Here is a 27,165-nt window from a genome sequence, read left to right on the forward strand (position 1 = left end):
ACCATCTCTCTGTCCACCACCACACTACCATCTCTCTGTCCACCACCACACTACCATCTCTCTGTCTACCACCACACTACCATCTCTCTGTCTACCACCACACTACCATCTCTCTGTCTACCACCACCACACTACCATCTCTCTGTCTACCACCACCACACTACCATCTCTCTGTCCACCACCACACTACCATCTCTCTGTCTACCACCACCACACTACCATCTCTCTGTCTACCACCACCACACTACCATCTCTCTGTCCACCACCACACTACCATCTCTCTGTCTACCACCACACTACCATCTCTCTGTCTACCACCACCACACTACCATCTCTCTGTCTACCACCACACTACCATCTCTCTGTCTACCACCACCACACTACCATCTCTCTGTCTACCACCACCACACTACCATCTCTCTGTCTACCACCACCACACTACCATCTCTCTGTCTACCACCACCACACTACCATCTCTCTGTCTACCACCACCACACTACCATCTCTCTGTCTACCACCAAACTACCATCTCTCTGTCTACCACCACCACACTACCATCTCTCTGTCTACCACCACACTACCATCTCTCTGTCTACCACCACACTACCATCTCTCTGTCTACCACCACACTACCATCTCTCTGTCTACCACCACACTACCATCTCTCTGTCTACCACCACACTACCATCTCTCTGTCTACCACCACATTACCATCTCTCTGTCTACCACCACCACACTACCATCTCTCTGTCTACCACCACATTACCATCTCTCTGTCTACCACCACCACACTACCATCTCTCTGTCTACCACCACACTACCATCTCTCTGTCTACCACCACACTACCATCTCTCTGTCTACCACCACACTACCATCTCTCTGTCTACCACCACACTACCATCTCTCTGTCTACCACCACACTACCATCTCTCTGTCTACCACCACACTACCATCTCTCTGTCTACCACCACACTACCATCTCTCTGTCTACCACCACCACACTACCATCTCTCTGTCTACCACCACATTACCATCTCTCTGTCTACCACCACACTACCATCTCTCTGTCTACCACCACATTACCATCTCTCTGTCTACCACCACACTACCATCTCTCTGTCTACCACCACACTACCATCTCTCTGTCTACCACCACACTACCATCTCTCTGTCTACCACCACACTACCATCTCTCTGTCTACCACCACCACACTACCATCTCTCTGTCTACCACCACATTACCATCTCTCTGTCTACCACCACACTACCATCTCTCTGTCTACCACCACATTACCATCTCTCTGTCTACCACCACACTACCATCTCTCTGTCTACCACCACACTACCATCTCTCTGTCTACCACCACCACACTACCATCACTCTGTCTACCACCACATTACCATCTCTCTGTCTACCACCACATTACCATCTCTCTGTCTACCACCACCACACTACCATCTCTCTGTCTACCACCACACTACCATCTCTCTGTCTACCACCACACTACCATCTCTCTGTCTACCACCACCACACTACCATCTCTCTGTCTACCACCACATTACCATCTCTCTGTCTACCACCACACTACCATCTCTCTGTCTACCACCACATTACCATCTCTCTGTCTACCACCACACTACCATCTCTCTGTCTACCACCACACTACCATCTCTCTGTCTACCACCACACTACCATCTCTCTGTCTACCACCACACTACCATCTCTCTGTCTACCACCACCACACTACCATCTCTCTGTCTACCACCACATTACCATCTCTCTGTCTACCACCACACTACCATCTCTCTGTCTACCACCACATTACCATCTCTCTGTTTACCACCACACTACCATCTCTCTGTCTACCACCACACTACCATCTCTCTTTCTACCACCACCACACTACCATCTCTCTGTCCACCACCACACTACCATCTCTCTGTCTACCACCACCACACTACCATCTCTCTGTCCACCACCACACTACCATCTCTCTGTCCACCACCACCACACTACCATCTCTCTGTCTACCACCACACTACCATCTCTCTGTCTACCACCACACTACCATCTCTCTGTCTACCACCACACTACCATCTCTCTGTCTACCACCACACTACCATCTCTCTGTCCACCACCACACTACCATCTCTCTGTCTACCACCACACTACCATCTCTCTGTCTACCACCACACTACCATCTCTCTGTCTACCACCACACTACCATCTCTCTGTCTACCACCACCACACTACCATCTCTCTGTCCACCACCACACTACCATCTCTCTGTCTACCACCACACTACCATCTCTCTGTCTACCACCACCACACTACCATCGCTCTGTCTACCACCACCACACTACCATCTCTCTGTCCACCACCACACTACCATCTCTCTGTCTACCACCACACTACCATCTCTCTGTCTACCACCACACTACCATCTCTCTGTCCACCACCACACTACCATCTCTCTGTCTACCACCACACTACCATACTCTATCCACCACCACACTACCATCTCTCTGTCTACCACCACACTACCATTTCTCTGTCTACCACCACACTACCATCTCTCTGTCTACCACCACACTACCATCTCTCTGTCTACCACCACACTACCATCTCTCTGTCTAACACCACACTACCATCTCTCTGTCTACCACCACCACACTACCATCTCTCTGTCTACCACCACACTACCATACTCTATCCACCACCACACTACCATCTCTCTGTCTACCACCACACTACCATTTCTCTGTCCACCACCACACTACCATCTCTCTGTCTACCACCACCACACTACCATCTCTCTGTCCACCACCACACTACCATCTCTCTGTCCACCACCACACTACCATCTCTCTGTCCACCACCACACTACCATCTCTCTGTCTACCACCACCACACTACCATCTCTCTGTCCACCACCACACTACCATCTCTCTGTCTACCACCACCACACTACCATCTCTCTGTCTACCACCACCACACTACCATCTCTCTGTCCACCACCACACTACCATCTCTCTGTCCACCACCACACTACCATCTCTCTGTCTACCACCACCACACTACCATCTCTCTGTCTACCACCACACTACCATCTCTCTGTCTACCACCACCACACTACCATCTCTCTGTCTACCACCACACTACCATCTCTCTGTCTACCACCACACTACCATCTCTCTGTCTACCACCACCACACTACCATCTCTCTGTCTACCACCACCACACTACCATCTCTCTGTCTACCACCAAACTACCATCTCTCTGTCTACCACCACCACACTACCATCTCTCTGTCTACCACCACACTACCATCTCTCTGTCTACCACCACACTACCATCTCTCTGTCTACCACCACACTACCATCTCTCTGTCTACCACCACACTACCATCTCTCTGTCTACCACCACACTACCATCTCTCTGTCTACCACCACACTACCATCTCTCTGTCTACCACCACACTACCATCTCTCTGTCTACCACCACACTACCATCTCTCTGTCTACCACCACCACACTACCATCTCTCTGTCTACCACCACATTACCATCTCTCTGTCTACCACCACACTACCATCTCTCTGTCTACCACCACATTACCATATCTCTGTCTACCACCACACTACCATCTCTCTGTCTACCACCACACTACCATCTCTCTGTCTACCACCACCACACTACCATCACTCTGTCTACCACCACATTACCATCTCTCTGTCTACCACCACACTACCATCTCTCTGTCTACCACCACCACACTACCATCTCTCTGTCTACCACCACCACACTACCATCTCTCTGTCTACCACCACCACACTACCATCTCTCTGTCTACCACCACCACACTACCATCTCTCTGTCTACCACCACACTACCATCTCTCTGTCCACCACCACACTACCATCTCTCTGTCTACCACCACACTACCATCTCTCTGTCTACCACCACCACACTACCATCTCTCTGTCTACCACCACACTACCATCTCTCTGTCTACCACCACCACACTACCATCTCTCTGTCCACCACCACACTACCATCTCTCTGTCTACCACCACCACACTACCATCTCTCTGTCTACCACCACACTACCATCTCTCTGTCTACCACCACCACACTACCATCTCTCTGTCTACCACCACACTACCATCTCTCTGTCCACCACCACCACACTACCATCTCTCTGTCCACCACCACCACACTACCATCTCTCTGTCTACCACCACACTACCATCTCTCTGTCTACCACCACACTACCATCTCTCTGTCTACCACCAGACTACCATCTCTCTGTCTACCACCACACTACCATCTCTCTGTCTACCACCACCACACTACCATCTCTCTGTCTACCACCACACTACCATCTTTCTGTCTACCACCACCACACTACCATCTCTCTGTCTACCACCACACTACCATCTCTCTGTCTACCACCACACTACCATCTCTCTGTCTACCACCACACTACCATCTCTCTGTCCACCACCACACTGTGTGTGTGTGTGTGTGTGTGTGTGTGTGTGTGTGTGTGTGTGTGTGTGTGTGTGTGTGTGTGTGTGTGTGTGTGTGTGTGTGTGTGTGTGTGTGTGTGTGTTCATCTTCTTCAGTGGTTGAGTGGATGCAGCTGTCTCTTATAATTATGCCCTTTCCTCATAAACTGAGTGTCCATCTCTTTCCCCCCTCCCTCTCCTCCGTCATCCCTCCCCCGACTCATAACATATCAATCTGGTGTCCAACGACAGTGTCATATCTCAAACATAGCATCCCAATGCATAAACACGAGCGCACACACTCAATGTGTGTGAAATCAAAGTAGTACTGGCTACATACATGACAGGGCTGTTGTTTGTCTCTATGGGGTGTTGCTGTTCTGGTTGCTCAGTGGAATAGAAGATGTGTGTCTGTACATACATGACAGGGCTGTTGTTTGTCTCTGTGGGGTGTTGCTGTTCTGGTTGCTCAGTGGAATAGAAGAGGTGTGTATAACGCCACTTGCTGTAGCCAGTCACCTCTGCTATCTAACGTGTGACCGACCTGGAATCAGTGAAGCAAAGCAGACATGCTTCTGTCTCTATACGTTGATGGAAGACACGTTCAAACACTCACTCATACTTTCTCTCTCACTCTGTCCCTCCAATTCACTCACTCTAATGCCCTGGTTCATGCTCTCTCTAACTCACTCAGTCACTCAGTCATGCTAACTGACTCCTTCACTCTCTCTTCTTCACCTCGTCTCACAGCATAACCTTTCTATTTGTTTCTTTGGTCAGGCCTCCGTTAGCCATTTTCGCGTGTGCTAGGCTATCCAGGGAAAGTAAAGTTGGCAACGTGTCGTATTCTCACATGGGGAGAGGGAACATAAGGTCTGTGCATGGACAAATTAGAATGTTTTAGCACCACACAAATAAGGGACAGTTCCCGTCTCCACACACTCTCAATGCGTGGCTGGTAGCCTTATGCCTGCCTCGCCGCTCGCAGAATGGAATTCCTAACACAGCGTGACGAAACAAGCTCCAGGGTTTTTTAAAAGTGTATCATCTTGATTTAAAAAGTGTCCGATCCGCAACTGAATTGTTCTGAACCGCTTGCCGACCCACGGGTTGAAAGTATGTTTTCATTCCACCGGACAGCAGATTTTCTTTGCGGCTCACCCACGGGGAATCATGGGTATCTGACCCGATGCAGGACTACTAAGGATTAGCTCAAAAGGGTAAATGCAGCCTATATATTTATTACCTCTATGCTTCATCTGTTGGGCTTCAGGTGATAATGCTTATTGATAATAGCATAGGCAATATGCATGGTCCAATATGTACAAATAATTCTAACAAATATACAAATTTATCCAGGGGGGGGGCCCCGGACCCCCTAAACAGGGGGGAAGAACCCATACTCCAATAGTATCCATATGTCTTTGAATCAGAGTATTATCGACACAGTCAGAACAGAGTCATTCAGGTGCATCTTCATAATGTCATCCCTCCCGGCTCTGCTCTCCACTGACGCAGCCCCTCTCACTCCTCAGATCTCCTCTCTTTAACCGGCTCTGACACAACAATCCATACTTTTTCTTTGTCCTTTTTCCGTTTGTGGTTTTTCTCAGACCGTATTGACGAGGTCACATAGACATAATTAAAATTGATGGAGTGGAGTTGTGGTGACCGGACTGTCCCTTTTATTCTGCCCCCACCACACCTTCGTTTAAGAGAGAAATAGAGGAAGAGAGAAAGAGAGAACGAAAGACAGGGATTAAGAGAGAGCCTGTGAGAGGAAAGGAAATATTTGTATAGAGATCTATACTGTTTGTTTGCTGCTAGTCTTCAGTGCTGTATAGGAGGCTCAATACAGCTGTGTTGGCCCCTGTCTGTGGACAGAGTGCTCTGGCTCTGGCTGTGTGTCTGGGATATGCCGCTGTGTCCCTGTGTAAGCCTGTCTGTGTACAGAGTGGCAGAGCGTTGTGGTTCTGTGTTTAGAATGCTGCTATATTGCTATGTCGCTACCACTTAGCCTCCTTTACCGCTGCTGTTCTGCTGCAAAGGGATCAAGTAAAGCATGTTATGTGAGGGATGTCAGACGAGAGGAGTAGAAAATAGGGTTTTCCTCTTCTCCTTTTTTGGCAAACATGCTTCTCCTCTCTTCATGGTCCACCCCCGAGGCACGCCATGCTGGTCATTCCACACCATACCTGATGGATTACAAGGATTAGTGTGTGTGTGTGTGTGTGTGTGTGTGTGTGTGTGTGTGTGGAGAGGAACTGGTCAGAGCTACCCATTCTCCCCCTTCAGGAATGAAAAGGCATTAATATCATAGTGTTTGAACGAGTGGTTGTAAGAAGTAAATCAAGGTTAAATGTTTAACTGTGTAGATTAGACAGGTTTAGTCAAGGTCATATTCAGACCTAGATTATAACAGAGCTACCATTATTCAAGTTTAGTCTTCTTAGCATGGAGCGATATTTTCAAGGAAGACCCTGAGAGGTCGTACCGTGTTGGGTGCTGTGAGTTTAGTTAGCTAAGACTTGATCTGCGTCTACCTTGCGTCTTGTCACGCTTTACAAAAATCGGACCCAGAAGCAGACCAGGACAAGGTGAGTATGAAGATGGTGAGAATTTATTTAAATGATGAGAACGTGGAGGTAGATAGTTCCGGGTGGCGGAGCGGACAGCGGAGGTGGGTTGATGGAAGTGGATGAGCAGATCCAAAGGATAGGAAAAAACACTAGCGACGAGCAGACAGGGATGGGTGATGGGTTCCGGAAGAATGGCTGTAGATAGAACAAAACGGAGGTCAGTTAAAGGCAAGCAGATGTACAAAACAATAAAACAAAACAAAACAAACTCTATAACTTGGAGACTGGTTCGTGAGCAAAACATACTGGTCATGGCTAACGATCCGGCAGGGAATGGAAGTCAGGTCAGAGCTTTTGAAGGGAAGAGATGATGATCAGGACAGGTGTGCAGAATACTGATGGGACACAGGTGCGGGTGAACATCAATCTCCCAACAAGCTAATTCGCCCGGCAACCAGACAGGGTGCGTTCCAGGACACCTGAAACACACTCCAGGACAGACACACAGGCAAACCCAGACTCAGGAAGCGGGATTCGTGACAGTCTGCCATGTCTGCATTACCTTGCCATGTTCATGCAGGTTTTAGATCCAGCCCAGCACTAACAGACCAGGATTCAGCGAATTCAACTCATCATCTAACCATCTGACCTTAATTGAATCTGCTGAATCAGGTGTTATGTTGGTGGGCTGGGACAGGGAGAGAAGAGCACTGCAGTGATGCGTGTTGGGATAGTGTGATTGGGACTCTTCTCATGGTCGTTAGCAGAGTGATTGAGATGGCTCGTTAATGCTCGTTAAGGAGAAAGAAGCGGTTGTGTTAATTGGTTGTGAATGACGATAAGGAGGCTGGCAGAGTATTAAGAGTGATGGACAGCAGAGAACTCTACTGATCACTGAGTGACTGTCACTATGGTCTTGTAGAAGGGGGGGAAGGGAGAGAGAGAGAGATAGATAGAGAGAAGAAGAGGGATCCAGATAAAATGAAAGAGAGGGGACACCACAGAGAGAAAGATAGAGGGAAAACCGGTTTGACTTGTGTGTTTGTCACAGTGCTCTTGAACGAATGCACTTCATTAACGAGATTAAAGTTCATGTTTAATGGTTAAAGTTACAGATGCACGAGCAAACTTGAGTATGATTCCAGCCAGTCAGTTTGGGCAGTGGGGCCAAAACTGGCCCCTGTTTCTTTGTCTACTACATTATCCATTTTGTGTTATATGTTACAAATTTAGCAACTTGTGTTACGAATCCAATTCGTGCAATATGTTAAACATTTCCTGTGCTTCAGATCTTCGGAGGGCATTAATGGTTTATAGACAACTATATCTCTCAGGTGAAATCTACAGTTGAAGTCGGAAGTTTACATACAGTAAGGTTGGAGTCATTAAAACTCGTTTTTTCAACAACTCCACAAATTTCTTGTTAACAAACTATAGTTTTGGCAAGTCGGTTAGGACATCTACTTTGTGCATGACACAAGTCATTTTTCCAACAATTGTTTACAGACAGATTTTTTCACTTATAATTCACTGTATCACAAATCCAGTGGGTCAGAAGTTTACATACACTAAGTTGACTGTGCCTTTAGTGGTGGTGGATGTATTTCAAGGCCTACCTTCAAATTCAGTGCCTCTTTGCTTGACATCATGGGAAAATCAAAAGAAATCAGCCAAGACCTCAGAAAACAAATTGTAGACCTCCACAAGTCTGGTTCATCCTTGGGAGCAATTTCTAAACGCCTGAAGGTACCACGTTCATCTGTACAAACAATAGTACGCAAGTATAAACACCATGGGGCCACACAGCCATCATACCGCTCAGGAAGGAGACGCGTTCTGTGTCCTAGAGATGAACGTACTTTGGTGCGGAAAGTGCAAATCAATCTCAGAACTACAGCAAAGGACCTTGTGAAGATGCTGGAGGAAACAGGTACAAAAGTATCTATATCCACAGTAAAACGAGTCCTATATCGACATAACCTGAAAGGCCGCTCAGCAAGGAAGAAGCCACTGCTCCAAAACTGCCATAAAAAAGCCAGACTACGGTTTGCAACTGCACATGGGGACAAAGATTGTACTTTTTTGAGTCCTCTGGTCTGATGAAACAAAAATAGAACTGTTTGGCCATAATGACCATCTTTATGTTTGGAGGAAAAAGGGGGAGGCTTGCAAGCCGAAGAACACCATCCCAACCGTACAGCACGGTTGTGGCAGCATCATGTTGTGGGGGTGGTTTGCTGCAGGCGGGACTGGTGCACTTCACAAAATAGATAGCATCATGAGGAAAGGAAAAATGTGGATATATTGAAGCAACATCTCAAGACATCAGTCAGGAAGTTAAAGCTTGGTCGCAAATGGGTCTTCCAAATGGACAATGACCCCAAGCATATTTCCAAAGTTGTGGCAAAATGGCTTAAGGACAACAAAGTCAAGGTATTGGAGTGGCCATCACAAAGCCCCGACCTCAATCCTATAGAAAATTTGTGGGCAGAACTGAACAAGCGTGTGCGAGCAAGGAGGCCTACAATCCTGACTCAGTTACACCAGCTCTATCAGGAGGAATGGACCAAAATTCAGCCAACTTATTGTGGGAAGCTTATGGAAGGCTACCTGAGACGTTTGACCCAAGTTAAACAATTTAATGGCAATGCTACCAAATACTAATTGAGTGTATGTAAACTTCTGACCCACTGGGAATGTGATGAAAGAAATTAAAGCTGAAATAAATCATTCTCTCTACTATTATTCTGAAATTTCACATTCTTAAAATAAACTAGTGATCCTAACTGACCTAAGACAGGGAATTTTTACTCTGATTAAATGTCAGGAATTGTGAAAAACTGAGGAGGTCATTTTGCAGGGCTCTGGCAGTGCTCCTCCTTGCACAAAGGCGGAGGTAGCGGTCCTGCTGCTGGGTTGTTGCCCTCCTACGGCCTCCTCCACGTCTCCTGATGTACTGGCCTGTCTCCTGGTAGCGCCTCCATGCTCTGGACACTACGCTGACAGACACAGCAAACCTTCTTGCCACAGCTCGCATTGATGTGCCATCCTGGATGAGCTGCACTACCTGAGCCACTTGTGTGGGTTGTAGACTCCGTCTCATGCTACCACTAGAGTGAAAGCACCGCCAGCATTCAAAAGTGACCAAAGCATCAGCCAGGAAGCATAGGAACTGAGAAGTGGTCTGTGGTCACCACCTGCAGAACCACTCCTTTATTGGGGGTGTCTTGCTAATTGCCTATAATCTCCACCTGTTGTCTATTCCATTTGCACAACAGCATGTGAAATTTATTGTCAATCAGTGTTGCTTCCTAAGTGGACAGTTTGATTTCACAGAAGTGTGATTGACTTGGAGTTACATTGTGTTGTTTTAAGTGTTCCCTTTATTTTTTTGAGCAGTGTATATTAGGCCGAGCCTATAGAAAGCTGATGGGATCCTCCTTTTTTCAGTAGAGGCCATCACTCTGTTTTCTCCCGCAATTGCATAGCCTATAGAAATGTTGCGCAACATGAACTCATGGGCTCTCATGGAGTGTTTGATTTCGAATACATTTGTATTGATGCCAGAGTGACTCCTGACCGCCGGTGTGGTGGTTATACAGTCATCGCAACAGTCCTAGTTGTGATTAAGATCTAATTTTATTTCACACCACTTGGCTTGCTTCTCTGATTTAATCTACTGCTGGCTCTGGACTGGAGGGATATACAAACTGACGTGTTAGGAGAGAGGGGAGAGAGGGGGACAGGGGAGGAAAATGGGTATGTCGTGTCACAACTCGTATCACTATAAGTGTTTGTCACTGTTTATTCTGTCGCTCTGTCAACAGGAATTAGTCAACTTCTCATCCTGTGTGTGTTTGAGAGAGTTTGTGTCTGTGTGTGTTTGACTGTGTGTGTGTGAGCATGCCTGCATGTATGCCATGTGTAGGTGTGTGTGTGTAATGAGACCGAGGTAGAATGAAGAAAGTCCATACGCCTTGATTCGGTCTTATGTAGCAACATTTGAAATTGTGTTTTGTACATTGGATAAAAGCAGTAACACAGAGCTACAAAATTGTATAACATACACTGCATTTGAGGAACAATGGGAAAGTAATTCTGGTTTGAACTTGTAACCTCACTTTGAAGAAAATGGCTTAACAAAATGTTTTGTTACCTACTGGAGAGCTCTCCTGTGTCTACACACATTCAGTATCTGTCACGCCCTGACCGTAGAGAGCCTTTTTATGTCTCTATTTGGTTTGGTCAGGGTGTGATTTGGGTGGGCATTCTATGTTCTTTATTTCTATGATTTGTGTTTCTATGTTTTGGCCGGGTATGGTTCTCAATCAGGGACAGCTGTCTATCGTTGTCTCTGATTGGGAATCATACTTAGGCAGCCCTTTTTCCCACCTGGTATTGTGGGTAGTTATTTTTGTTAGTGGCACTAATGCACTGTTAAGCTTCACGGTCGTTTCCTTGTTTTGTTGGCGACATTTACTATAATAAAAGAAAATGTACGCTCACCACGCTGCACCTTGGTCTCCTTTCGACGACCATCAAACGGACCAAGTGGTAAGGAGGAATGGACGTGGGAGGACATTATGAATGGGAAAGGATCCTGGACCCGGGAGGAGATCCTGGCGGGGAAGGATCGCCTGCCCTGGGAGCAGGTGGAAGCAGCGAGGAAAGTGGAGGCAGCTGGAAAAAGGGCCCAGGATTACACAGGGTCAAGGCTGGCACTAAAGACCGGGAGGCCACTCCCCAAATTTATTTTGGGGGGGGGCACACGAGGAGATTGGCTGAGTCAGGTTGGAGACCTGAGCCAATTCCTCGTGCTTACCGTAGAGAGCGTGGTACTGGTCAGGCACCGTGTTATGCGGTGGAACGCACAGTGTCTCCAGTGCGCATGCACAGCCCGGTGCGCTACATTCCAGCTCCCCGCATCGGCCGGGCTAGAGTGGGCATCCAGCCAGGACGGATGGTGCCGGCTCAGCGCATCTGGCCGCCAGTGCGTCTCTACGGCCCAGGATATCCTGCGCCGGTTCTGATCACTGTGTCTCCGGTGCGTCTGCACAGCTCAGTGCGTCCTGTGCCAGCGCCCTGCCTTTGCCGGGCGAAGGTAACCAGCCAGCCAGGACGGGTTGTGCAGGCTCTACGCTCGAGACCTCCAGTGCGCCTCCATGGCCCAGTGTATCCGGTGCCTACTCCCAGAACCAGGCCTCCTATATGTCTCCCCAGCCTGGTGAGTCCTGGGCCTGCTCCCAGAACCAGGCCTCCTGTATGTCTCCCCAGCCTGGTAAGCCCTATGGCAGCTCCACGCACCAGGCTGCCTAGACGTCTCCTCACTCCAGTGATGGTCCATGGCCCGAGGCCTCCAGTGATGATCCATGGCACGAAGCCTCCAGTGATGATCCATGGCACGAAGCCTCCAGTGATGACCCATGGCACGAAGCCTCCAGTGGTGATCCATGGCACGGAGCCTCCAGTGATGATCCATGGCACAAAGCCTCCAGTGATGATCCATGGCACGAAGCCTCCAGTGATGAGCCATGGCACGAAGCCTCCAGTGATGAGCCATGGCACGAAGCCTCCAGTGATGATTCATGGCACGAAGCCTCCAGTGACGATTCATGGCACGAAGCCTGCAACGACGGTCTCCAGTCCGGAGCCTCCAGCGACGGCCTCCTGTACGGAGCCTCCAACGACGTCTCCAGTCCGGAGCCTCCAGCGACAGCCTCCAGTCCGGAGCCTCCAGCGACGGTCCCCAGTTCGGATCCTCCAGCGACGGTCTCCAGTCCGGAGCCTCCAATGACGGTCTCCAGTCCAGGGCCTGCAGCGAGGGTCCCCAGTCCGGGGCCTTCGGCGAGGGTCCCCAGTCCGGGTTCTGCGGCGAGGGTCCCCAGTCCGGGGCCTGCGGCGAGGGTCCCCAGTCTGGGGCCTGCGGCGAGGGTCCCCAGTCCGGGGCCTGCGGCGAGCGTTCCCAGTCCGGGGCCTGCGGCGAGGGTCCCCACTCCGGGGTCGGCGACGAGGGTCCCCGCACCAGAAGCGCTACCAAAGTGGGGGGAGCCAGCGGTGGAGCGGGGTCTACGTCCCGCACCAGAGCCACCGCCGTGAATAGATGCCCACCCGGACCCTCCCCTATAGAGGCAGGTTTTGCGGCCGGAGTCCGCACCTTTGGGGGTACTGTCACGCCCTGGCCATAGAGAGGCTTTTATTCTCTATTTTGGTTAGGCCAGGGTGTGACTAGGGTGGGCATTCTAGTTTCTTTATTTCTATGTTTTTGTATTTCTATGTTTTGGCCGGGTATGGTTCTCAATCAGGGACAGCTGTCTATCGTTGTCTCTGATTGGGAATCATACTTAGGCAGCCTTTTTCCCTTTGGTGTTTGTGGGTAGTTATCTTTGTTAGTGGCACTATAGCCCTTTAAGCTTCACGGTTGTTTCTTTGTTTCTTGTTTTGTTGGCGACATTTACAATAATAAAAGAAAATGTATGCTCACCACGCTGCACCTTGGTCTCCTTCCGACGACGGCCGTGACAGAACTACCCACCACCAAAGGACCAAGCAGCGTGGCCAGGAGGAGCAGGGATCCTGGGCCCGGGAGAAAAGAAAGTGCGGTGAGCCAGAGGTGGAGCGGGGTCTACGTCCCGCACCAGAGCCGTCACCGTGGATAGATGCCCACCCAGACCCCCCCCCCCCCCCCTATAGGCTCAGGTTTTGCGGCCGGAGTCCGCACCTTTGGGGGGGGGGGGGGGGGTACTGTCACGCCCTGACCGTAGAGAGCCTTTTTATGTCTCTATTTGGTTTGGTCAGGGTGTGTTTTGGGTGGGCATCCTATGTTCTTTATTTCTATGATTTGTGTTTCTATGTTTTGGCCGGGTATGGTTCTCAATCAGGGACAGCTGTCTATCGTTGTCTCTGATTGGGAATCATACTTAGGCAGCCCTTTTTCCCACCTGGTATTGTGGGTAGTTATCTTTGTTAGTGGCACTAATGCCCTGTTAAGCTTCACGGTCGTTTCTTTGTTTTCTTGTTTTGTTTTCGATATTTACTATAATAAAAGAAAATGTACGCTCACCACACTGCACCTTGGTCTCCTTTCGACGACGGCTGTGACAGTATCGTTCACACCCTCTTAAGCTTTAGCCCCACCCATCTCTTTAACAGTAATCAAGCACCAAAGCTAACTGGCTAATGTTGGCTAGCTTGCTAGCTACTTCCAGACACAAATGAGAGAACAGCTCACTAACCATTTTACTCACCCTAGCAGAGCTGGTTAGGCTGTTTTTATGCTATCCAGAGCGTTGGTGACTGCAACTGTGCTGCTGGCAACAATTTACACTTTTTTTTGCATCAGATGAGAGTGCTCTGAAATCGGAGTAGATAGCCAGAGCGAATTTACCAGATACGTCTGTCAACAGTTGTCGCAGTGACATTCTATTGAAATGGTTACTTGCATAGTGGAGTCTTTTGTTAAGACATGTAGCTAGCTAGTTAGCTAAACAACGAACCGTAATCCCAACTCATGACGTTACTACCCTGCATGAATCTGCAGGTAGCTAACCAGGTTCAATGTTAGCTAGCTAACAGTAGGCTATAACTAGCAAAGCAAATGGCTCTTAGATACGAATAATAAGATCATACACGTAACGTTAGCAAGCGAGACAGCCAGCTAACGTTAGCTAGCTAGCTAACAGTACACTTTAACTTGAAATGAAAACGACTTTCTGTCAAAATTAGAAACATATCTGAAAATGTAGCTGGCTAGACTATCTTACCCATATACATCATGGATGGACGCTTCTCCCTCTCTCACGGATACCACGGTTGCCCTTAGTTTGAAGATGTAATCCAGAGACAGGTGTTTTATCCATCTCCTTAGCTATCAAACTCTAATTCCACTGATTTCAAAACTCGATCCTCCAGAAAGTGGAGAGCAACACTTATACAGTTCTACTACGCATTTTTTTTTTTAAAGCCGCATTATCCAGGATTACTTACACATACTGACCAGCTGAAATAGAGAGAAGCGTGTTATATGGCAAACCAATCAGAACTCATCTCTCGGCATGTCCAGCCCACTCATTATCTCAGCCAATCATGGCTAGCGGAAAGGTTGCTGTTTTTTTCTGTGGCTAAGCCCAACTAGGCTCGTAATTTAACAATTTTATTCGCATTTACAGATGGCATACAAGTTTGTTATTAAGGCACATGAAAGGTAACATGTTTGAGAAGGCATTTCTGCCCAAAAACGCATTTTGATTTAAAAAAAAGTTACATTTGAAATGGCTCTCCTGTGAAGTAGAGACCGGCGACATACGCCTAGTTTCCTGAAACGGGTCACATATGTAGTGTTCCCAGTGCCAACTGCCTGGGCTGAACAACAGAACCTCAGGAGTATGTGTGTGTTTGTCTGTGGGTGGGTGTGTGTCCTTTAATTCCACTGCTGGCGTGTCATATCCTGTCATGTTCAGGGACGTCCCCTCATGAGAGCAGACAGGAGGGGACCCAAAAAGACGAACGACACACAAACAAAAACCACACAACAGCCAGTGGGGACTGACTGTCTGCCTCAATCAATAGAGAGCTATTCGCTACGCACACACATACACACGTGGGACAGTATAGGAATGTGTATGTGAGTATGAGGGAATTGTGTGTGTGGGATATATACGAGGGGAGGGTGTGTGTATGTTTGTGTGTGAGGGGATGGTGTTTGTGTGTATGATGGGGTTGTGTGAGTGTGGGTGTGTATGTACTGCATTTCTGCATGTATGTATAAGTGTCTGTGTGTGTGTGTGTGTGTGTGTGTGTGTGTGTGTGTGTGTGTGTGTGTGTGTGTGTGTGTGTGTGTGTGTGTGTGTGTGTGTGTGTGTGTGTGTGTGTGTGTGTGTGTGTGTGTGTGTGTGTGTGTGTGTGTGAGAGAGAGACTGCACTCGTTGGTCCAGGGGAGCTGTTGTACTGACATTATATCATAATTACAGAGAGTGTGCTTTGTTTAGTAGATGGCTAATTATTCTGTTTGTGTTATTCAGGGCCCTGGGGATGTGTGTGTGTGTGTGGCCTGCCTGTTGTGTGTTCAGAGACTAATTGTGGAGGTTGTTTTAAAGGTCCATTGCAGCCATTTTTATATCAATATCAAATAATTGGGTAACAGTTAAGTAACTTACTGTAATTGTCTTAAATTAAAATGGTCAAAAAGAAAGTAAAATACTGTAGCTTCTTATCAAAGAGCCATTTCTCAAGCAAGAATTGTGCTACGACTGTCTAGGAGTGGTCAGAGTGGGGAGGGGGAAAATGAAAACGAGCTGTTATTGGCATAGAGTTTTGGAACTCTCTATTTTACCGCATGTTGATGTCACCATTGAAAGGCCAAAAGTCCATCCCACCAAAACAGTCTGACATTTCATACACTAAAAGGGCATTATAATAATTTTCCCAATTGCACAGTATTATTCCAAACTCAAAGTGTGGAAATATATATAAAACACAGTAAAATCATGTTTTTGACTGCACTGGGCCTTTAATCGTATAGGGACTATCTGTGACCCTTGAGTGTGTGTGTGTGTGTGTGTGTGTGTGTGTGTGTGTGTGTGTGTGTGTGTGTGTGTGTGTGTGTGTGTGTGTGTGTGTGTGTGTGTGTGTGTGTGTGTGTGTGTGTGTGTGTGTGTGTGTGTGTGTGTGTGTGTGTGTGTGTGTGTGTGTGTGTGTGTAGATGGTACTAGGGCTCTGAGAGGGTGACCTCTATGTATCTCAATACTTTCAGATTGATTTACTTTCAGAGTGAATGGGAGAAAAAGAAGGGGCGGGAGAGAGTTCAAGGTCTTCAGCTACCAATGCTATATCTTACCTTAGATGATAATAGCCCAGACAACAATTGAGCTATTCAACTATTCAATATTTGTGTACCTGAACTTGTGTACAAAAGCCTTTTCATTAGACAGGTTAAATAACAATCAAATGCAGCCTTGAAAGTTAGTGAAAGAAAGGGCCTATGTCTATGACATCTCTCAACGTCAATAAGAAGCGGGGACCATGAACTTAGTCAAGTAGAAATATTTTTTGAAAAGGATCTGTATATTAGAATGAGATGCCTATCTTTGTGTTGAACACAACAGATTCTCAGACCATCCAATCACAAACTTTAATTCAAGCCATTCAACTCAGACAGAACATGACATTGATTCAGATGCTGACTATCTTCATATTCACCCCTTTAAATGAGATGGAATTGACCCCAATCCTGGTAGGTGGTGGGTGTGTTTGTGCGTGTGTATGTGTGTGTGACGTATGTGAATGTATCATATTTTTATATATGAGTTGTGTGTAACCCAGCCGTATGTGTGTGTGTGTGTGTGTGTGTGTGTGTGTGTGTGTGTGTGTGTGTGTGTGTGTGTGTGTGTGTGTGTGTGTGTGTGTGTGTGTGTGTGTGTGTGTGTGTGTGTGTGTGTGTGTGTGTGTGAGATGCCTATGTACTGTGTGTGACCCCGGAAGTGTGTTCCGGCTGTGTGAACAGATGATGCGTGTGTAACGTGATTAAGCGGAGTAGATTTGGTGTCATTCTGTGTGTGTGTTCACGTGTGATGAGATGGACTTGATTCATTCAATAAAGCAGGATCAGTGTTCAACTCTACTCAACACCACCTCCCTCACAACTCCCTCTGTTGCTGCTGCTCTACACACGCACACACACACGCACACGCACACGCACATACACACACACACACACAGTATACCTCCAACCCCTCCTCTACATGACACCACCCATGCCCCCAAACGCCCCTCCCAACATGTCCACAGTTGGACCTCGTCATCACACTCCGCTCCCTGCTCCTACAGAGAGGTTACACCCTCCAGGTAGTTCTCCAGGACCTCCCAGCTTCTCTGTGCCAGTCTCCGTTGCCTCCTTTCCCTAATTTAATAAAATCTTAACAAAGCATGCCCGGTCAGATGTTCAAACATCCTGTATGTCTGTCTGAGTAAGTCCCTCTGTCCTCGCTGTCCTCCAGACGAGTTGTATTGCATCGCAACCTCCAAAGCAAAATAATACATTTGTCATAAATACAGGTGACAGAGATGATGGGGTGTGTTGCCCTTTTATGGCGTGTGTTGCCCTTTTATGGCGTGTGTTGCCCTTGTAATTATGGTGTGGGTTGCTCTTTTAATTATGGAGTGTGTGTATTAGTTGTGTGTGACAGAGTGAGTCTCCAGATTGTGTGCAGAATAATGAGTGGCGTGAACTGATGCTAGTGTCTTTGTGTCTGGTTGTTCAGATAGGCAAAAGACACAAGAGCTACTATCACTGTGTTTTCAGTTACCTATACTATCTGGCTGCCCGGCTGTCCCTCGTTCTACTGTATCCCTCTCGTTCTCACACCCTTATGTGAACGTTGTGGTAACATTGTGGGAACGTTGTGGGAACTTTGTAATGTCAGCAGTGGGTCTCACGGTCCCTCTCTGCTGTAAAGAATAGGCTTGGAGTCTGGACACTACGAAACTATAGCTTCCATTCACAACCGGGAACTCATTATATCCCTTTCAACCACCACAGTAGATTAACACTGCAGAATGGTAGAATAGCAGTCTCACAGGCCTCCATCAGGACATAGCAGAGACATTGAAGCACAGCAACAAAGGCAGATTTTAATCATGGTTTCTGGGAGAATGTGTTTATGTGTTAGGGTAAATACGAGTGTGGTCAGGCCAAGGGATTGTGTTCACAGTTTCACTCTGGCTGCTATAGGAAAAACAGGGACGCTGGAGTAAAGGCATGCAGTAAAAGCACTCGCACACATGCACGCACGCACGCACGCACTCACACACTCTCTCTTAAGCATGCTGTAGGAAGCTCCATTGTTTGTTCTTCCATCCATAGCTCATGTGAAGGCTGTTGTGTAGACATCTCCTAAGTGCATAGGGTTAGGGTTAGTGTCTTTGTGTGTGTAAATACATGTAAATACTTCTCTCAGCGGCCCAGTGCGAGGGTGGTCCAGTCTGTTAGAGAGAGAGAGAGAGAGAGAGAGAGAGAGAGAGAGAGAGAGAGAGAGAGAGAGAGAGAGAGAGAGAGAGAGAGAGAGAGAGAGAGAGAGAGAGAGAGAGAGAGAGAGAGAGAGAGAGAGAGAGAGAGAGAGAGAGAGAGAGAGAGAGAGAGAGAGAGAGAGAGAGAGAGAGAGAGAGAGAGAGAGAGAGAGAGAGAGAGAGAGAGAGAGAGAGAGAGAGAGAGAGAGAGAGAGAGAGAGAGAGAGAGAGAGAGAGAGAGAGAGAGAGAGAGAGAGAGAGAGAGAGAGAGAGAGAGAGAGAGAGAACGACTAGACCACTATGTTCTTGTTATGTGACCAACGGCATGGACAAAGGACGGTTCGCAATGATTAACATTACTCCATCATGCATGCATTTGTTCCTTTGTCATTTTGTCAACCTTTTTTTCCGTTGGTGTTTTTTTGTGTCATTTTAGTGGAAGTTAATGTAAATAATATATCATTGATGATAGGTTTTTCTTCTCTTAGCACCATAAGGAAAGACAATGTGTGGCTTGTTAGCAAGGGTTGTGCTATTCTAACTCTGTACTTCCTGCTGTTCATTGGGCAGACACATGCTGTGCATATGTTGTGTCCTACCTAGACACAAGTCCCGCGCATCAGATACACAACATCAAGGTTTACAAGATTACCAACTAAAGATGAAAGACTTACAATAGCACTTTCCCTTCTTCTTTTAATGACAGATGCCAATGTTCAGAACAAACACCAGTCCCCAAATCACATCTCCAATGGTCAGAACAAACACCAGTCCCCAAATCACATCTCCAATGTTCAGAACAAACACCAGTCCCCAAATCACATCTCCAATGGTCAGAACAAACACCAGTCCCCAAATCACATCTCCAATGTTCAGAACAAACACCAGTCCCCAAATCACATCTCCAATGTTCAGAACAAACACCAGTCCCCAAATCACATCTCCAATGTTCAGAACAAACACCAGTCCCCAAATCACATCTCCAATGTTCAGAACAAACACCAGTCCCCAAATCACATCTCCAATGTTCAGAACAAACACCAGTCCCCAAATCACATCTCCAATGTTCTGACAAGATACAAACGATACACTCCCCAATCTGATGACTTGGTGGTGTGTGTACTGTAAGGGGACAGAGGCATTAGATTTTTTATTTAACCTTTATCAGGGAGTCATACTGAGACCAAGGTCTCTTCTACAGATGAGCCCTGAATTACATAAATTACAGAAAATACACACATCAAAATATATAAAAAAAAAATGCAAAACAGAAAGAAAAACACGATCACAAAAAACAAACACATTAATCAGTAATAAGGTCATCATGTGTATAAAATCATAAATCTCTGGGAGCTGCAACACAAATGAACTGGGGTTACTAATGCATCTGTAGAAGGGGAAGAAGGGGAGAAAGGACAGCAGGATGGAGGGAGGAGAGAAGGAGAGAACAGGCAGTGTTTTGGTGTAGAAGGAAGAGAAGGAGAAGGGAGGAGGGAGGAAGGGAGGGAGGGAGGAGAGAAGGAGAGAACAGGCAGTGTTTTGGTGTAGAAGGAAGAGAAGGAGAAGGGAGGAGGGAGGAAGGGAGGGAGGGAGGAGAGAAGGAGAGAACAGGCAGTGTTTTGGTGTAGAAGGAAGAGAAGGAGAAGGGAGGAGGGAGGAAGGGAGGGAGGGAGGAGAGAAGGAGAGAACAGGCAGTGTTTTGGTATAGAAGGAAGAGAAGGAGAAGGGAGGAGGGAGGAAGGGATGGAGGGAGGAGAGAAGGAGAGAACAGGCAGTGTTTTGGGGTTTAGCTGCTTGGAGAAACCTCTGCCAAGTGTTGTAATAAAACTAAAGATGATCCACTCTACTCTGTTGCAGCGTTTATCCCACTACTGTACACGCTCCCTTCAGAACATTGGGACAAGAGCGGTGGAGAGAATTAATATCAAGTTTGATCATCTAAAGTACATTAAGAGGGTTTTTCTGTGTGTGTGTGTGTGTGTGTGTGTGTGTGTGTGTGTGTGTGTGTGTGTGTGTGTGTGTGTGTGTGTGTGTGTGTGTGTGTGTGTGTGTGTGTGTGTGTGTGTGTGTGTGTGTGTGTGTGTGTGTGTGTGTGTGTTTTAAGAATGTTTCTATGAGTGTGTTTGTTAAGAGGTTTAATGATTTATATAACTCACTGTGTTCATTTTCCAATAACATGCAATAGACGGAGCATTCGCTGATGAGATAGAGGAACAGTAATTGTTAGGAACGTAGGGAATAAATTAAAGAGGTAAATCCAATCTTATGAAAATCTGATGCTTTTCCGGATCTTTTCACTGGAAAAAATGGATTTCTGTCAGTGATTTGGCCTCAAAATAGCTTATTGTCTCTGAGGATTTCATTGACATGAGATGATGAGGAGGTGTGTGTGTGTATGTATGTGTGTGTGTGTGTGGGGAGGGGGGGGGGGGGTGATTGCGTGTGTAAGTGTGTGTGCGTTCAACACAATCCTGTTCTTCATGGGGACTAACAGAATACTGAGATCACAGTCCCGGCATACAGTAATTGTCATCTATTCATAAACTAAAATGTGACATATTTAACATTTATGACTACAGTTCCTGTTCCCTTGTAATTAACCGTTTTTTGTTCAGTATGTGTGGCTAGTTGTCATATCTTCATGGTGTGAACTGTTCTTCTGCTTCTAGTGTAACCTGTAAACACTGTCTAAGCTGTTACGTTGACATGCTTCCTGATGTCAGTCGTGAGTCCGTTGTCTCCACAGCTGTTAGTGTCATTGTGATTGTCCACTTTAAGGGATGGTATACCTTTATACTAAAGTTAACATATCTCCAAAGGGGTTTAACCTCTCTAGGGTACGTGAGACGGTAGCGTCCCACCTGGCCAACATCCAGTGAAATTGCAGAGCTCCAAATTCAAAATACAGTATTATAAACATTTCACTTTCATAGAATCACAAGGGCAATACATCAAAATAAAGCTTAACTTCTTGTTAATCCAGCCAAGGTGTCAGATTTCAAAAAGGCTTTACGGCGAAAGCAAACCATGCGATTATCTGAGGACAGCGCCTCGCATACAAATGCATGACAAATCATTTTCAACCAGGCAGTTGCGACACGAAAGTCAGAAATAGCGATATAATATATGCCTTACCTTTGAAGATCTTCTTCTGTTGGCACCAAAAGGTCTCAGTTACATTACAAATTGTAATTTTGTAGGATAAAGTCCTTCTTTATATCCATAAAAACTCTGTTTAGCTGGCGCGCTTCATTCAATAATCCACTGGTTTCCCTCCTTCAAAATGCATACAAAATGAATCCCAAACGTTACCAATAAACTTCTCCAAACAAGTCAAACAACGTTTATAATCAAACCTTAGGTACCCTAATACGCAAATAAACTATACAATTTAAGATGGAGAATCGTTATTGTCTTTACCGGAGATAAATAACCAAGAACGCGCTTTCCTCCACGCTCTTGGAAACACTACAGCCAAAATGGGAGCCACTTAGAAAACTACAACTTCTCCCTCATTTTTCAAAAAACCAGCCTGAAACTCTTTCTCGAGACTGTTGACATCTAGTGGAAGCCCTAAGAACTGCAATCAGGGAGGATTTCGCCCTATAATAAAAGTGCCAGCCATTGAAATCAGTGTTATGCTGATTTTTTTGGGGGCGGGGTGGTTTGTCCTCTGAGTTTTGCCTGCCATTTCAGTTCTGTTATACTCACAGACATTATGTTAACAGTTTTAGAAACTTTAGAGTGTTTTCTATCCAAATCTACCAATTATATTCATATCCTAGCTTCTGGGCCTGAGTAGCAGGCAGTTTACTTTGGGCACGCTTTTCATCCGGGCGTCAAAATACCGCCTCCTAGCCCAAAGAGGTTTTAACGTTGTGGGTCTAATAGTGTATGTTTCTCTCTGTGTGTTTGTGTTGTGTAGGGGTCAGTGGAGCCAAGTCTTCTCTCACCCTGGACTAAAGTGACCCCAGCTTCAGAACTGAACCATACAGCATCACCACTCACTGACTGGTAAGGATAGTTAATAATAGAATATATGCTATTTAGCAGACACTTCTATGCACAGCCATGCATGCGTAGAGTTAAAATAAGGGTGGGCTCAGGAATTTTACCCACTATCCTGTCAACGGAGCTACAGATGATTGTTAACTTATTGTCTTCTCCTCACGATGCTCTTAGACATGTACAGTATTGTCCTCTGGTTACGTTCCATACGTTTTGGCTCTAGAGGCTCTAGAGTTTCTTTGTTCCTTTTTAAACATTTTTAGGGATACCTTAAGGGCTCTTAAATTCAAAATCAAATAGCTAAATGACCATTTTTAAACAATTCCATATAGCTTAGTAGAACCCCCCCCCCCCCCCCCCTCCCCCGGCTTAGACTCTGGAGGGTTAATGCTGTGACCCACCTTACACTAACAGTACATTATAACTAATGATGTGACCCACCTTACACTAACAGTACATTATAACTAATGATGTGACCCACCTTACACTAACAGTATATTATAACTAATGATGTGACCCACCTTACACTAACAGTACATTATAACTAATGATGTGACCCACCTTACACTAACAGTACATTATAACTAATGATGTGACCCACCTTACACTAACAGTACATTATAACTAATGATGTGACCCACCTTACACTAACAGTACATTATAACTAATGATATTCATGATGTGACCCACCTTACACTAACAGTACATTATAACTAATGATATTCATGATTTGACCCACCTTACACTAACAGTATATTATAACTAATGATATTAATGATGTGACCCACCTTACACTAACAGTACATTACAACTAATGATATTAATGATGTGACCCACCTTACACTAACAGTATATTATAACTAATGATGTGACCCACCTTACACTAACAGTACATTATAACTAATTATGTGACCCACCTTACACTAACAGTACATTATAACTAATGATGTGACCCACCTTACACTAACAGTACATTAGAACTAATGATGTGACCCACCTTACACTAACAGTACATTAGAACTAATGATGTTAATGATGTGACCCACCTTACACTAACAGTACATTATAACTAATGATATTAATGATTTGACCCACCTTACACTAACAGTACATTAGAACTAATGATGTGACCCACCTTACACTAACAGTACATTAGAACTAATGATGTGACCCACCTTACACTAACAGTACATTAGAACTAATGATGTTAATGATGTGACCCACCTTACACTAACAGTACATTATAACTAATGATATTAATGATGTGACCCACCTTACACTAACAGTACATTATAACTAATGATGTGACCCACCTTACACTAACAGTATATTATAACTAATGATGTGACCCACCTTACACTAACAGTACATTATAACTAATTATGTGACCCACCTTACACTAACAGTACATTATAACTAATGATGTGACCCACCTTACACTAACAGTACATTAGAACTAATTATGTGACCCACCTTACACTAACAGTACATTAGAACTAATGATGTGACCCACCTTACACTAACAGTACATTATAACTAATGATGTGACCCACCTTACACTAACAGTACATTATAACTAATGATGTGACCCACCTTACACTAACAGTACATTATAACTAATGATGTGACCCACCTTACACTAACAGTACATTATAACTAATGATATTAATGATGTGACCCACCTTACACTAACAGTACATTAGAACTAATGATTTTACCCACCTTACACTAACAGTACATTAGAACTAATGATGTGACCCACCTTACACTAACAGTACATTATAACTAATGATGTGACCCACCCTACACTAACAGTACATTATAACTAATTATGTGACCCACCCTACACTAACAGTACATTATAACTAATGATGTGACCCACCTTACACTAACAGTACATTATAACTAATGATGTGACCCACCTTACACTAACAGTACATTATAACTAATGATGTGACCCACCTTACACTAACAGTACATTATAACTAATGATGTGACCCACCTTACACTAACAGTACATTATAACTAATGATATTAATGATGTGACCCACCTTACACTAACAGTACATTAGAACTAATGATTTGACCCACCTTACACTAACAGTACATTAGAACTAATGATGTGACCCACCTTACACTAACAGTACATTATAACTAATGATGTGACCCACCCTACACTAACAGTACATTATAACTAATTATGTGACCCACCCTACACTAACAGTACATTATAACTAATGATGTGACCCACCTTACACTAACAGTACATTATAACTAATGCTGTGACCCACCTTACACTAACAGTACATTATAACTAATGATATTAATGATTTGACCCACCTTACACTAACAGTACATTAGAACTAATGTTAATGATGTGACCCACCTTACACTAACAGTACATTATAACTAATGATGTGACCCACCTTACACTAACAGTACATTATAACTAATGATGTGACCCACCTTACACTAACAGTACATTATAACTAATGATGTGACCCACCTTACACTAACAGTACATTATAACTAATGATATTAATGATGTGACCCACCTTACACTAACAGTACATTATAACTAATGATTTTACCGACCTTACACTAACAGTACATTAGAACTAATGATGTGACCCACCTTACACTAACAGTACATTATAACTAATGATGTGACCCACCTTACACTAACAGTACATTATAACTAATTATGTGACCCACCCTACACTAACAGTACATTATAACTAATGATGTGACCCACCTTACACTAACAGTACATTATAACTAATGATGTGACCCACCTTACACTAACAGTACATTATAACTAATGATGTGACCCACCTTACACTAACAGTACATTATAACTAATGATGTGACCCACCTTACACTAACAGTACATTATAACTAATGATATTAATGATGTGACCCACCTTACACTAACAGTACATTAGAACTAATGATTTTACCCACCTTACACTAACAGTACATTAGAACTAATGATGTGACCCACCTTACACTAACAGTACATTATAACTAATGATGTGACCCACCCTACACTAACAGTACATTATAACTAATTATGTGACCCACCCTACACTAACAGTACATTATAACTAATGATGTGACCCACCTTACACTAACAGTACATTATAACTAATGATGTGACCCACCTTACACTAACAGTACATTATAACTAATGATGTGACTCACCTTACACTAACAGTACATTATAACTAATGATGTGACCCACCTTACACTAACAGTACATTATAACTAATGATATTAATGATGTGACCCACCTTACACTAACAGTACAATAGAACTAATGATTTTACCCACCTTACACTAACAGTACATTAGAACTAATGATGTGACCCACCTTACACTAACAGTACATTATAACTAATGATGTGACCCACCCTACACTAACAGTACATTATAACTAATTATGTGACCCACCCTACACTAACAGTACATTATAACTAATGATGTGACCCACCTTACACTAACAGTACATTATAACTAATGCTGTGACCCACCTTACACTAACAGTACATTATAACTAATGATATTAATGATTTGACCCACCTTACACTAACAGTACATTAGAACTAATGTTAATGATGTGACCCACCTTACACTAACAGTACATTATAACTAATGATGTGACCCACCTTACACTAACAGTACATTATAACTAATGATGTGACCCACCTTACACTAACAGTACATTATAACTAATGATGTGACCCACCTTACACTAACAGTACATTATAACTAATGATATTAATGATGTGACCCACCTTACACTAACAGTACATTATAACTAATGATTTTACCCACCTTACACTAACAGTACATTAGAACTAATGATGTGACCCACCTTACACTAACAGTACATTATAACTAATGATGTGACCCACCTTACACTAACAGTACATTATAACTAATTATGTGACCCACCCTACACTAACAGTACATTATAACTAATGATGTGACCCACCTTACACTAACAGTACATTATAACTAATGATGTGACCCACCTTACACTAACAGTACATTATAACTAATGA

The 27,165-nt window shown here is 45.0% G+C and overlaps 2 long non-coding RNA genes across 2 annotated transcripts in view; one reads left to right on the top strand and one right to left on the bottom strand.

The window, feature by feature from the left end:
• Positions 1-23,287, top strand: part of LOC139565641 (uncharacterized) — a 112,204-nt gene extending 88,917 nt beyond the window's left edge. The window contains exon 3 of the long non-coding RNA XR_011672951.1: positions 23,016-23,287. This is a non-coding gene — a long non-coding RNA (uncharacterized lncRNA). The remainder of the gene's footprint in view (positions 1-23,015) is intronic.
• LOC139565833 (uncharacterized) lies at positions 7,114-7,627 on the bottom strand. The gene is made up of 2 exons (XR_011672983.1): positions 7,397-7,627; positions 7,114-7,285 (listed from the first exon to the last, which is right to left on the bottom strand). It is a non-coding gene; the product is annotated as an uncharacterized lncRNA (long non-coding RNA).
• Positions 23,288-27,165: the final 3,878 nt, after the last annotated feature.

This window comes from Salvelinus alpinus, chromosome 37 (assembly GCF_045679555.1).
Source record: "Salvelinus alpinus chromosome 37, SLU_Salpinus.1, whole genome shotgun sequence".
NCBI classification, from domain to species: domain Eukaryota; kingdom Metazoa; phylum Chordata; class Actinopteri; order Salmoniformes; family Salmonidae; genus Salvelinus; species Salvelinus alpinus.